At 41.0% G+C, this 12,712-nt stretch overlaps 2 pseudogenes; one reads left to right on the plus strand and one right to left on the minus strand.

Annotated features, from left to right (window-relative positions):
- Nucleotides 1-4,973: 4,973 nt before the first annotated feature.
- Nucleotides 4,974-5,304, minus strand: LOC114006336 (prothymosin alpha-like; annotated as a pseudogene).
- A 2,620-nt stretch (nt 5,305-7,924) lies between these two features.
- LOC102471287 (quinone oxidoreductase-like) lies at nt 7,925-9,219 on the plus strand (annotated as a pseudogene).
- Nucleotides 9,220-12,712: the final 3,493 nt, after the last annotated feature.

Genomic DNA, 12,712 nt, shown 5'->3' on the forward strand with positions numbered 1-12,712 from the left:
GCAGATCCTCCAGTGGTAAACAGGTAAAACTTATGATAACCCTGTACCTGTTTGGTGCTAACTGTTCTCTTAAAAAGTTATACTTTTTTATGAGAAAAAGAGAGAGGCACCCATATTTCCCATGTGGGGAAATTCCCAGAATTGTGCAGCTGCACACATAGTTCATTTGCCTGTCAGGCTCAGTTACACATCTATTTTTAATCGTACAAATTTAAATAATCTCTTCTGTAGTTAGAAAATTCCAGTATCATTAATAGGGACTATTTCATAGGTTTTTTTTTTTTTTTTAAAAAAAAGAATTGAATTGTACAGCCATATGAGAGTTCAACACCTTAAACCTCACGCCACCTGCTGGCCTCCCAAAGGTTTAAAGGAAAATTATATGGTTATATCTGTTAAGCAAAACAGCTTTATACATAATGCATTTTTTATTTAAATAATAATTCCTCTTGTTCTTTAAGGTTTTTGCCAACTGGACTGTGCTGGTGGGAAACATAGACAGTGAAAGGAAAAATGAGAAATCTCCCTTCAGGGAATGGCCATACTGTAAGCCCTTCTCTTCCATTCTCCTGTGGTGACTTTGGGTACCCACGCACATATGACCCACCTGATTTCCAAGCTTCTAGGTCGAGAACTTTGGGACTCCAATTGCACTGGACCATGTGGGACTCCAGTGCCTTAACCGCTATGTCACCTGCTGGATAACTAACAAAAATACCTGAAACAAAACTGGAAACAGATCATACCAAAACTTGTGGGATGTTGCAGGAATCTTGTTTAGAAATACAAGCAAAGTAATGTATAGTGATTAAATGTATAAAATAATAATAATAATAAAATTATGATTTAGTGGGCCAACAGGTGGTATTGTGGTTAAGGTGTTGAATTCCCACATGGCTGACCATAATTTGAGTCCCAGACCTGGCAGGACTCAATCTCAAAAGTCTCAACTGGGGCCAGCAGTTGGTGTAATGGCTATGTCCCTGGACTCTCATGTAGTCCATGATGGTTTGAGTTCCAGACTCTGTGGCTTAAACTCACACCAGGCATGTGTGCGTGCGTGCCCAAGATCCCGAGAGGAGAAAGGAAAAGAACAGATTGCAGCATGGCCATCCTCCCTGGAGGGGTAATTTCTCACTTTCTGTCTCTCTGTCTCTCTCTTTCTTTCTGGAGAGTGCACATGCCCTATAGCAAAAATCTCTCCAAAATTAAAAGTGCTTTCTCTCCTTCCCTCTTTCACTCTCCTGTCAAATTAAGAAAAATAATGATGATAATAAAATAAATTAATTCTTTTCTAGAAGGAGTGAGAAAGTGAGAAATTAAGCTGCCAGGTCAGAGACTCAATTTGCAGTTTTTCATCTGCAGCGCCTCAATCCTCATTCCATCTTCTGGCCCCCAAATAAGATAATTTGTAACAACAAACAAACAAACTTCTCCAATCATCCCTATGGGATCAGGAGGATGGTGGTTTTAGAATTGGCCCCTGGAGGAAGCTGTGTGGAGACCAGGGGCACAGAGCCCAGCAGTTGTGGCCACCAGAGATGAAATAGCAACTGTCTCACAGTCACTGATCTGGTCCCTTATGCAGGGGCTGCCAGGAGGTGTCAGCTACAGGGCCCTTGTTGTCTTACCTCTCCTCATTCTGGCTCCCAATAAGAACACTGGTCTCACCCACTGACCCCAAGAGGAAGAGCACCACCATTCCTAGTGCCCTCAGGTACCTGGCATTAGCCCTGGATGGGCGGGGCCTCTGAGAGCACCTGTGAAGCCTTGGCCCTGACTGTTCTCTCAGCTCCTCAGGTGCTCTGGGAGCTGGGCTTGACCCCTGCCCCAGCATGTTGTAAGAGGGCCCCAGAGTGGCCCAGAAGCTCCTAATGGCTGCATTCCTGGACTCAAGCTCAGATCTACCTTCCAGAAAGAGCAAAGGGAACAAAAAGAGTTGAGGCAGGAGGAGATGACAGGTTTCCAGTTCAGGTGCTAGACTTCATCACTCTAGCACCTCCTGGAGGCCCTATGCAGCTATTTTCTGAGTGTGTCCTCCATGCAGTCTTCCTTCAGCACTCCAACAGCAGCAGTGGCCTTTGGGGCTCACAGGACTCCATGCTCAGCAGCTCCAGGGTGGTGGCAGTGGAAGAGAGCAGTTGGCCCAAGGTGACCCAGTGGGTCATGCCCTGATACTCAGTTCCTTAACTAGGATACCTCTAACAGCATGTGTTTGGAGAACTTGAGTGTCTCATGTGTGCAAAATGTGTACCCTTAGGTGACATGGATGTGCAGCTTGAGATGTGTTGAACAAAGCCAAGAATAAACCTATAATGAAGATGTACTGAGTAAAGATGCTGGGAATGTGCCATGTGCCTTGAATAACTGCAGCAGGGGTATACTATAGCAGGACTGCCTTGTCTGTGCATGTACCATAAAGGCTACCTGGGTGAATGGTTGGAAGCAAATAAATCTTGCCCTTTTGTTCTCTTCATATAATTATTGAGTTCTGGTGAACATGTCTCGGCACTTTATTGACATTTAGGTAAAATATTTAGCAATGTTGTAAACTTATGAAAAAGATAAAATAAAATTTTCCAGAGTGGAAAAACAAAGATGAAAGACATCACCTCAACACTATTTAGCACATCAAGAAACTCCAAAAAAACAAGGGCAAAGTATATTAAAAGCTACCAGAAATAAAGATATTAAAATTAGAATGAATAAAGGATATAAAAACCATGAAGTGATTCAATGAAACCATGCAGAGAATCACTGTAACCACTAGCTAATTTTTTTAACATCAAGAAACTGGCTAAACTTTAGCCACCTTCTAGCTTATCCTTGATCAGATGCAAAATCAGTTGTTATGTTTTTTAGAAATATGTGAGAAAATACTTGTGTGTGTGTGTTTTATTTTTTCATTTTTAAAATTTCATGCTCTTTTATACATTCAACACATTATTTAGCTTACAAAGTGAATATTTCAACAGGTGAACATTTCTCTCTGTTCAGTTGATAAAACTATAAAATATCTTCAACAGATAACACCACATTTCTTTGTCCCATTAATGCTTTGCCTCTCTATTTTTCTTCTAAATGTCCTTCTTCAGTCCCTACTCTTTCACATACACTATATCTGATATTTACATCCATTTAATCTGTTTCTATATTCTTTTGTCCATTAGTTTAAGTCATAGAGTGCAGACACTCATACAGAAAGACAGAGGGAAACAGAGAGACAGAAATTGAGAAATCACCCCCCCCAAGGGGGATGACCATGCCCACAATCCCTTCTCCTCCACTCTCCTCATGGAGACTTGGGCACACACGCACATGTGCCTGGTGTGAGTTTAAGCCACCGGGTTCAAGACTCGAACTGCAGTCGACTACATGGGAGTCCAGCAACATGGCCATTATACCAACTGCTGGTCCCTGGAAGTTTAGTTTTATTAAAACTGTATAGCTGGTACCATCTGGTGGCATCATGATTAAAGCTGCTAGATCTCACATGACTGGATTCATGGTTCAAGTCCCAGTCTTAGCATCTTGAAAAACATGCCAAGCACAGGTATGTGCATGCCCATAACTCTGAAAGGAGGGAGAAATGGAGGAGAAGGAATTGTGGCATGACCATGACCATGCAGGTACTTTCTTGTTTTCCCTCTCTGTCTTTATCTCTGGTGAGCACATGCATTCTCTGGCTAATTTAAAAAAGAAAGAAACTGCCTAACTGTTCTCCAAAAGGGCTATATCACTCTGTACTCTCATCATCAATGGATGAGTGACCATTTCTTCAGCTTCTTTCCTGAAGTGACTTTATTTCATTTTTAAACTTTAACCAATCTGATAGGTGTATATTGATATCTCATTGCTTTAATGTACATTTTATAAATCGCTGATGATAAATAAAGAATATTAAATATATATGCTTATATGACATCTGTATCTTATTTCTGGTAAAATGTCTGCTCATGGCTTTATCCCCTTCTCTCAAGTCTATTTTTTGTTTTCCTCTGGGAGTTCTGTTTATATTCTGGATAGTAGTCTTGACCTGACAGAAGTGTCTTCTTTTGGTGAATTTGAGTTTTGTTTATATTCTGGATGCTGGTCTTTCTTAGGTAGAAGACTTTTTTTCCTTCAGAAAGAATGAACTTGAGGTCACCAGCAGGTAGTTTGTTGGTTAAGGTGCTGGACTCTCACATGGTTGACTGTATTTTTTTTTTTTTTGGAGAGATTTTCACTGTAGGGCGCGTGCACTCGCCAGACAGGATCAACTGGACTGGGGAGAAATGTTCACATATTGAAATGTTCACTTTGTAAGCTAAATAATGCGATTGAATGTATAAAAAAAGTAAATAAATAAATAGATAAAATTAAAGAAAAGCAACTTCATAGACAAAAAAAGGAAAAAAAGAAAACTTTTATCTTTGGCCTTTTTAACCATCTCATACAAAGCAACTACTTATAGTACAGCTAAGTACATACAGAAAAAAAGTTACTGAAATTCTTGGAATAAGATTGTTTTGTTGTTTGTTTTCACTTTTTTTTACAAGATATTTTTTTCTCCTTTGAGATTATAGTGAACAGGGTCACATCACAAGTAAACCCAAAGTAGGACAAAGGATGCTCTGAAGGCTGATTTGGTCATCCAAGATTATTAAAAATGGCTGACCCTTAACAATATGTACAAAAATATAAAATGTAAATAAAAAAATATAAATTTTCCTTTTTAAAGTACTTTTTAAAAAAGGAGGGTCTTGGAAGTTTTGGTTCTTTTTTCCTCCCCTGTTGCAAATTTGCATTGTGGTTTTGGTTGGGTGGTGCAGAGCACAGGTCATCTGCTGGTGGCACTACCCACGGTGATTAGGCAGGCGGGCCTCTCTACTCAAAGGTGACCGTGATTAGATTCTGAGATGGGAAGTGGAGTGTGAATAGGTCGTGGTGGCTTTTTTTTTTTTTTTAAGTTTAACTTTTCCTCTGTTTGCTGTCTAGTCATCCTCATTGGTCTTCTGCTTCTTGGTGTCGACATGGTCATCCTTGTCTTCCTCAGCTGCTTGTTTGCCCATAGCTGTCTCAGCCTCTTCATCTTCATCACTATTCTCTTCTTCACCATTGCCTTCTTTCTCCTGTTTCTCCTCCTCCCCTCTTTCTTCCTCTTCGTCTATCTCATAATCAGCTCCCTAGTCCCTGTTTTCCTCATTAGCATTCCCAATAGTGGAGGGCATCTCTTCCATTCTCCGCCTCCTCCACAACTTCCTTCTTCTCCTTTAACTCCTTGGTGGTAATCTCAGAGCTAGTGTCCACAGCTGCATCTGACATGGTAGGGCACGCTGGTGATCTGATACAACAGATTAAAAAGAAAGCCGTGGTTTGAGTTCTTGAGCTGGTGGCTTGAAAATCACACTGGGTGTATATGTGTGTGTGCGTGCATAATCCTGAGAAGAGAATGGAAGAGAAGGAATTGTGTCTTCACCTTTAGTGAGCAATTTCTCATTTCCTCAGTCTCTCTCTGGTCAGTGAACATGCTCTATGGCAAAACCTTAAAAAATAAATAAAAAGAGAATAAATTTGCAAACACTTTATTTCATTCTATTATTTGCCTTTGCATTTATTTAATTTATATGTTACCAATAAAGATAAATTTTATCTCAAAAACATAAAAGTAAATTCAAGCTGCATGTGTCACTGTAAATGACAAGAATGTGTAGAATCCTACGTACGTACCCTGCATTATGGTGTTTTATTGGCCCTTTGACACATGAGTGGACTCTCCTAGGGTACAAATTGAGGAGAAACACAACCCAGATCTAAACCAGGAGATGGTGGATACCAATGTGGCCTCCTGGGTTCTTTTCTGTCTCCTCAAAATCTAGTGAATCTGGTGAGCTAGACAGCATATGTGGAGTCATGTCTTCACATCAAACATTTCTTGTAAATTTAAAATTTTTGTTAGACTGAAAGAGCCATTTCCCTATTTCTATCATTTTCTACTAATGTATTATACAAATTTATCTAAGTAGGTAGCATTTTTCATCCTGAGAGATGCTAGAAACTGTGTGTGTAACATGTATAATAATTATTGGCCAAACAAGTACACATATTGGGCAATTATTATGTTTGCATAGAATTAGAGCTAGAAAAATGAGTAAAATAAAATACTTATCTTTAAGAAGCAAACATACTATTTGGAAATTTATTGATGACTGTAAATGCCTAGCACCAACCAAGCAAATAATGCAGGAGTACCGCTTAACTACTATTTCATTAATAACTTTTACGATTTGAGTAGTGGAGGTAGGCATAGTGAATAGATACTTAATCCAGCCTGTGAAGTGGAGAGAAAGTGAGTTTTCTAAAGGAAAGATAATTGAACGTGCACATGGTGGAAGTTCCTGGATATTGAACTATGTAGGGCAGATCTTAAGAGACTTGGCACTGAGAAGACAGCAGGAGAAATAGTACAAACCCATTTCAGCTCTGAGCATAGGCTGTTTTGTGAGAACATCTCTCCTGTCTCTTGGAATGATGGGGGGAGTCTGTAATTTCCAGGACACTGGGGGATAATAAGGTAAGAGCACATGCTACCCACTTTAGTTGATTGTCTGCAATATCAACCTTGATTAGAGTTTCAGCAGTAATTAATTTAAAGATGTTCTGTACACAGGTACTTCAGATGTTAATGAGTGAGAGTTAATACATAGGTCCTGAGGTAAAATAGCCTCTGAAAATAAAATCCCCATTGGGAATCCCAAGGTATAAAATTATGAAAATGTTTAGAATTTGAATACATTTAGAAATTACTGTCGAATTATAGGGTCATGTTCACATTTGTCTCTAAGGTATTTGAATTCATAAATCATCTCAAGAGCATGAAATAAAACAAGTTAAATGGGAAGAAGATAAAAGAATTTACACCTAGTAGACTACAAGTAGAAATCTGTTCTTTCTGAAGCAAAGCCTCAGAGCTTTGCACTTAGGTCCAGTTCCTGCCCAGGAATTTCCAGCTGTGACCCCAAGGCTGCATCTTCACCTTCTAAATCAATGGAGACCAAGATGGAAATAAGAGTTTGATGGGCCTTGTATAATGGCAAAATTTTCAGGGACCATGAAATCACATTCTAGTGTCTATTCCCACCACAGACCACTTCATACCTAAATTATTATAGTTATACAACCTGCTCTCAAAACTAGAGTGTGAACTCCTCTGCATCTCTCCAACCCACATTAATCCTAAGGTCCCCACCATGCTAAGTCACATTTCCAGGCACTGGTTGCAAAAGGGCTTTGGCGGCACCATGTTCTCTCACAAAGAAAACATCCTCACCCACCATCAGCCCCTCATAGCTGTAGGCTTTTCCCTTGATTCATGTAAAACATTTAACTTGAATAGTTAAAAGCAGCCCAGCCTGCTGGATCCCAAACTATCCAAATAAACCCACCTTAGAAATTTTAGGAAGTAAAATGAGCTTGGATGACAGTGGGTGGTGTTGGGCTCAGGTTCTGCCCACATGAAGCCGCCAGTCATAGTCCAACCCACAAGACAAATTTCTTCAAGGTCTGCCCACACAGGGGAGAGGCAATAAACTCATGACCACTGGGGGCCAACAAGGTAACAGCACATGTTACCAACTTTAGTTGTTGTCTTATTGCCTTTCACCCCTTCTATAGGCCAAACCCACATGGCCATAAACATACCCTGGGAGGCTTTCCTTTTGTTTCTGACTTTTTTGCCCATTCAGATGCAGTTCCAGAAGAGCTTCTCCTCAGGAATGGAATACATTTTCAAGTTGTACTTGGTGATCTCCCATATTGCAATGTCCAGTACACCTGGGGTGCAGGGGTCACTGTGAATATCATGGCCCCTAATTCACACCACCTTTCTGCAGAAATTTCCATGTTGGAAGCTGATTGACCTTGCATTTTGGTTACTTCAGTAGAGCCCGTATCTAGATTACCATGGTGACTGCACAGAAACTGATGAGAGCTATTAGAGTTTTTGAATTTGGTGGACCAGAAAAGCTGAAACTCTGGTCAGATGTTGCAGTACCACTCCCAAAGGCCATCAGGTTCTAATCAAAGTGCATACAAGTGCACACGTGTGGGTTAAACCCAGTGGAGACATACATTTGTTCTGGTAGTACTTACAACAGAAAACCAGTCTTACCCTATACTCCTGGCTCAGACATGGCTGGGTTAATAGTAGCTGTTGGAGATAATGTATCTGCTTTCAAAAAAGAGGATAGTTTTCACTACCAACACGATCTCTGGGGGCTATGCAGAGTATGCTCTTGCAGCTGCTCATACGATTTTTAAACTTCCTGAAAAGCTGGATGTTAATCAAGAAGCAGCCACTGGTGTCCCATCTTTTACTGCTTATCGAGCTCTGTTACACAGTGCCTGTTTGAAGGCTGGAGAAAGTGTTCTGGTTCACGGGGCTAGTGGAGGAGTTGGAATAGCAGCATGCCAGATTGCTAGAACTCGTGGTTTAAAGATTTTGGGCCCAGGGAACCAGCAGTTAGCATAATGACTATGTCGCTGGACTCCCACATAGTCGACCGCGGTTCGTGTCCCGGACCCGGTGGCTTAAAACTCACGTCGGGCGCATGTGCGTGCATGCCCAAGATCCCAAGAGGAGAATGGAGGAGAAGGGATTGCGACGTGACCATCCCCCTTGGGAGGTGATTTCTCGCTTTCTGTCTCTCTGTCTCTCTCTGTCTGGTGAGCACAAGCGTCCTATAGCGAAAACCTCTCCAAAAAAAAAAAAAAAGATTTTGGGCCCAGCCGGTACTAAGGAAGGATGAAGGACTGTTTTGCAAAATGGAGCCCATGAAGTAAGTGTTTAATCACAGAGAAGTTAATTATATTGATAAAATTAAGAAATCTGTTGGTGAAAAAGGAATTGTGATTATTGAAATGCTAGCTAATGTAAATCTTAGTAATGACTTGAATCTTCTGTCACATGGAGGATGAGTAATAGCTGTTAGCAGCAGAAGTCCTAATGAAAGAAACCCATGAGACACCATGACAAAGGGGTCCAGTATAATTGGAGTTACTCTCTTTGCATCAATCAAAGAGGAATTTGTGGAATGTGCTTCAACCCTTGAAGCTGGAATGGAAATTGGTTGGTTAAAACCTATAGTAGGTTCTCAGTTTCCATTGGAGAAGGTGGCCTAAGCTCATGAAAATATCATTCATGGCAGTGGAGTTACTGGAAAAATGATTCTTCTCTTATGATGATTAACTCATGGATTTCCTTTGCCAGTCAAAGTTTTTTACCCCACAGTTTTACTTACGCTGTCTTTCCTTTAATGAACGTTCATTTTGTAGAGTAACTTCCTTATATTAGAAAACAATTTTTTTCATTGGAGACAGCAGAGGCAGTGGAGTAAAATATACTTATAGTTGGCAATATTTTTTATACTTTTACTCTCAAATCAAGGAGAAGGTAATAGTATGTTAGTGGGGTCATTTGACTTTGAGAGGTTTTCCAGGAATTCCTAACTGGTGTTTGATTAATTCCATATCTTTGACAACACATGCTAATCCAAATTAGACTGCTCAATTTCCAAGGGTTTCCAAGGCTACTTATCTTTATAAAGACTCTGACATCTCTGATTACCCCATAAATGCATTTCATTCTGAAGATTTTTTCTGGACAACAAAAACTCCTTTCCTAAACTAATGCAATCTGGATCTATAAATTTCTTGAAGGGCAAGAATAAATAATGTCTAGAGGCATTCAAAAAAAAGTTTCCATGTTGCCCTGAGATCCTCCTGGGATGCTGCACTGCTCACTAATGGTTCCAGGATGTTTCTAGTCAAATCACACAGTTTGGTTCTATTTAGGACTTTGCCTGTGTTTTACATGGGTGCTGTATGCATCTGTTTCCTCCTTAAAACCCTCATCATTACATATCCCACTCCATGCTGGGTCAACTCATCAGTCAATGTCCAATCTCTCTGCACCCCTGGGCTCACCATTCAAGGGCAGCCCTAGGACCCAGTGCCTCCAGTGATGCTGGGACTCCCAAGACTCCACTCTTGAGAGCCTATCATTCTCTGCCCAAGGTGAAGCCTGTTATCAAGAGGCCATCCTTTGGCAATAACTGCCCAGAGAGGCCTCCGAGACTAGTTCTGGGGAAGTGGCTGGCCCTGTCCTGCAACACTGGGTGTCCTGTATTAACTCTATCCCACAGATTGTCCTGCCAGGGCATGTTCATATTCTCTGGGTATGATATGTGCTCTTCCTGGACAAGGGATCTTTCTTTCATCCCAAGGTATGTCAGTGTAGGAGGAGGGTGAGAAGAGAAAAGAGGGAACTTGAATAAGAAACAAAGACACTGAGCGAGAGAAGAGCTGGGGACAAACCAAAAAGGTGATATATACAACGAGGTAGGTGAGAACAATGGACTTGGAAAGACAAGTGAAAGTTAACTAGGAAAGAAACAGGGAGAAATAAAAGCAGACACAGAAGAATTGGCAGGAAAGAGATGCACAGGAGAAATGACCTTGACCCACAGGGGCAGTTGGGGTAACAGGGCAGATCGATCACAAGTTCAATAAATCCTTCTCCAAGTTTCAAATTATCTTTCCTTTTAAATTTATTGAGTGAGATTCACACAGAGGTCTCAGGCTTGGCAGTTTTAGACTATTCCCATATTCACTTGTTAAACATGTATGTGTAACATATATGCATGCTGGTTTGCCTGTTAAGATAAAGACATATATAATATTAATGCACAAAATCTACTTAAACTAATTATTCTGACCCTCCACATCTTTTTTTTTTTTTTTTTTTTTTACACATGTAGCATGGTAATTTAATGGTCTGGGGTTGAGATTCTCCAGCTCAGAACAAGACCTCCAATTCCTCTTGTTTTTCTCTGCAGATGTTGAAGGCAGGGGTTCAGTGACATGGCACTTTCTTCTAACAGAGACCGTCACTTCATGATGAATAAAATGCCCAGAGTTATTTCTATAGTCAATACTGTTTCATATTATTCATTGTCAATAATTAGACTTTCTCAATTTTATACTTCATATATATTTGATTCTCATAAACATTTAAGAGGAGCCTGTTGGTGGCATGGTGGTTAAGGGGTTGGACTCTCACATGGCTGACCATATTTTGAGTCCTGGACTTGGCAGCTTGTTCTCTCTCTCTCTCTCTCTCTCTCTCTCTCTCTTGCTCACTCAGATCCAGGGCTGGCTCTGGGGCTTGGGTTTCACTTGGTTGAAAGGTGTTCCACAGGAAATATAGAGATGTCTCACTGACTGGTCTCTGTGTGAGAGTGTGTGGTCTTGAGCCAGGACAGTTAGGAAAGGAGAGTCATAATAAAGGGAGGAGGAACAAAACTGGAACAGGCAAAGGGAAAACAGGCCTTATAAACAGAAAAACAGTTTTACAACATTCTATCTTTTCAGAGGACAGAAAGAGGACAAAGTAATAAACAGGAGCAAGGCAGACTGACTGTTCTAATCATGAACTCTTAAACTATATATGTAAAGGGACCATCAGATGGCATAATGGTTACATTACTGGACTCCCACCTAGTTGATCTAAGTTCAAGTCCTAGGCCCAGTGCCTTAAAAATAATCACGTCAGGCATGTGTACACCTGTGCCCAAAATCCTTTTTTTTGAGAGGTTTTTATTTTTATTTTTTTCGCTATAAGGCATTTGCGCTCACCAGACAGACAGAGAGAGACATAGAGACAGAAAGCGAGAAATCACCCCCCAGGGGGGATGGTCATGCCACAATCCCTTCTCCTCCATGGGCACGCACGCACGCACACGTGTACAGTGTGAGCTTTAAGCCACCGGGCCTGGGACGCGAACCATGGTCAACTACGTGGGAGTCCAGCGACATAGCCATTACACCAACTGCTGGTTCCCTGTGCCCAAAATTTTGAGAGGAAACTGGAGGAGAAGTGATTGTAGTGTGGTCCCTAGGGTGGATGGTTTTTCACTTTCTGTCTCTTGTGAGCTCGCATGTCTTATAGTAAAAACTCTTAAATATATATTGTATATATATACATACACACATACTCATACATGCACACACATTCATGTGTGTGTGGTTGTGTGTGTAAAGTTGAAGACACACACAATTGTGCAACTGGACACATGAAGAACATCAGATTCTACTACTATATACTGTATAAAAGTGGCCCATTTCTAGATAAAGGGGCTCTTGAGCTGCATTTCTTCAGAAAAACAGTTTTACAACATTCTATCTTTTCAGAGGACAGAAAGAGGACAAAGTAATAAACAGGAGCAAGGCAGACTGACTGTTCTAATCATGAACTCTTAAACTATATATGTAAAGGGACCATCAGATGGCATAATGGTTACATTACTGGACTCCCACCTAGTTGATCTAAGTTCAAGTCCTAGGCCCAGTGCCTTAAAAATAATCACGTCAGGCATGTGTACACCTGTGCCCAAAATCCTTTTTTTTGAGAGGTTTTTATTTTTATTTTTTTCGCTATAAGGCATTTGCGCTCACCAGACAGACAGAGAGAGACATAGAGACAGAAAGCGAGAAATCACCCCCCAGGGGGAATGGTCATGCCACAATCCCTTCTCCTCCATTCTCCTCTTGGGATCTTGGGCACGCACGCACGCACACGTGTACAGTGTGAGCTTTAAGCCACCGGGCCTGGGACGCGAACCATGGTCAACTACGTGGGAGTCCAGCGACATAGCCATTACACCAACTGCTGGTT

Source organism: Tupaia chinensis, unplaced genomic scaffold (genome assembly GCF_000334495.1).
Source record: "Tupaia chinensis unplaced genomic scaffold, TupChi_1.0 Scaffold147099_1, whole genome shotgun sequence".
NCBI classification, from domain to species: domain Eukaryota; kingdom Metazoa; phylum Chordata; class Mammalia; order Scandentia; family Tupaiidae; genus Tupaia; species Tupaia belangeri.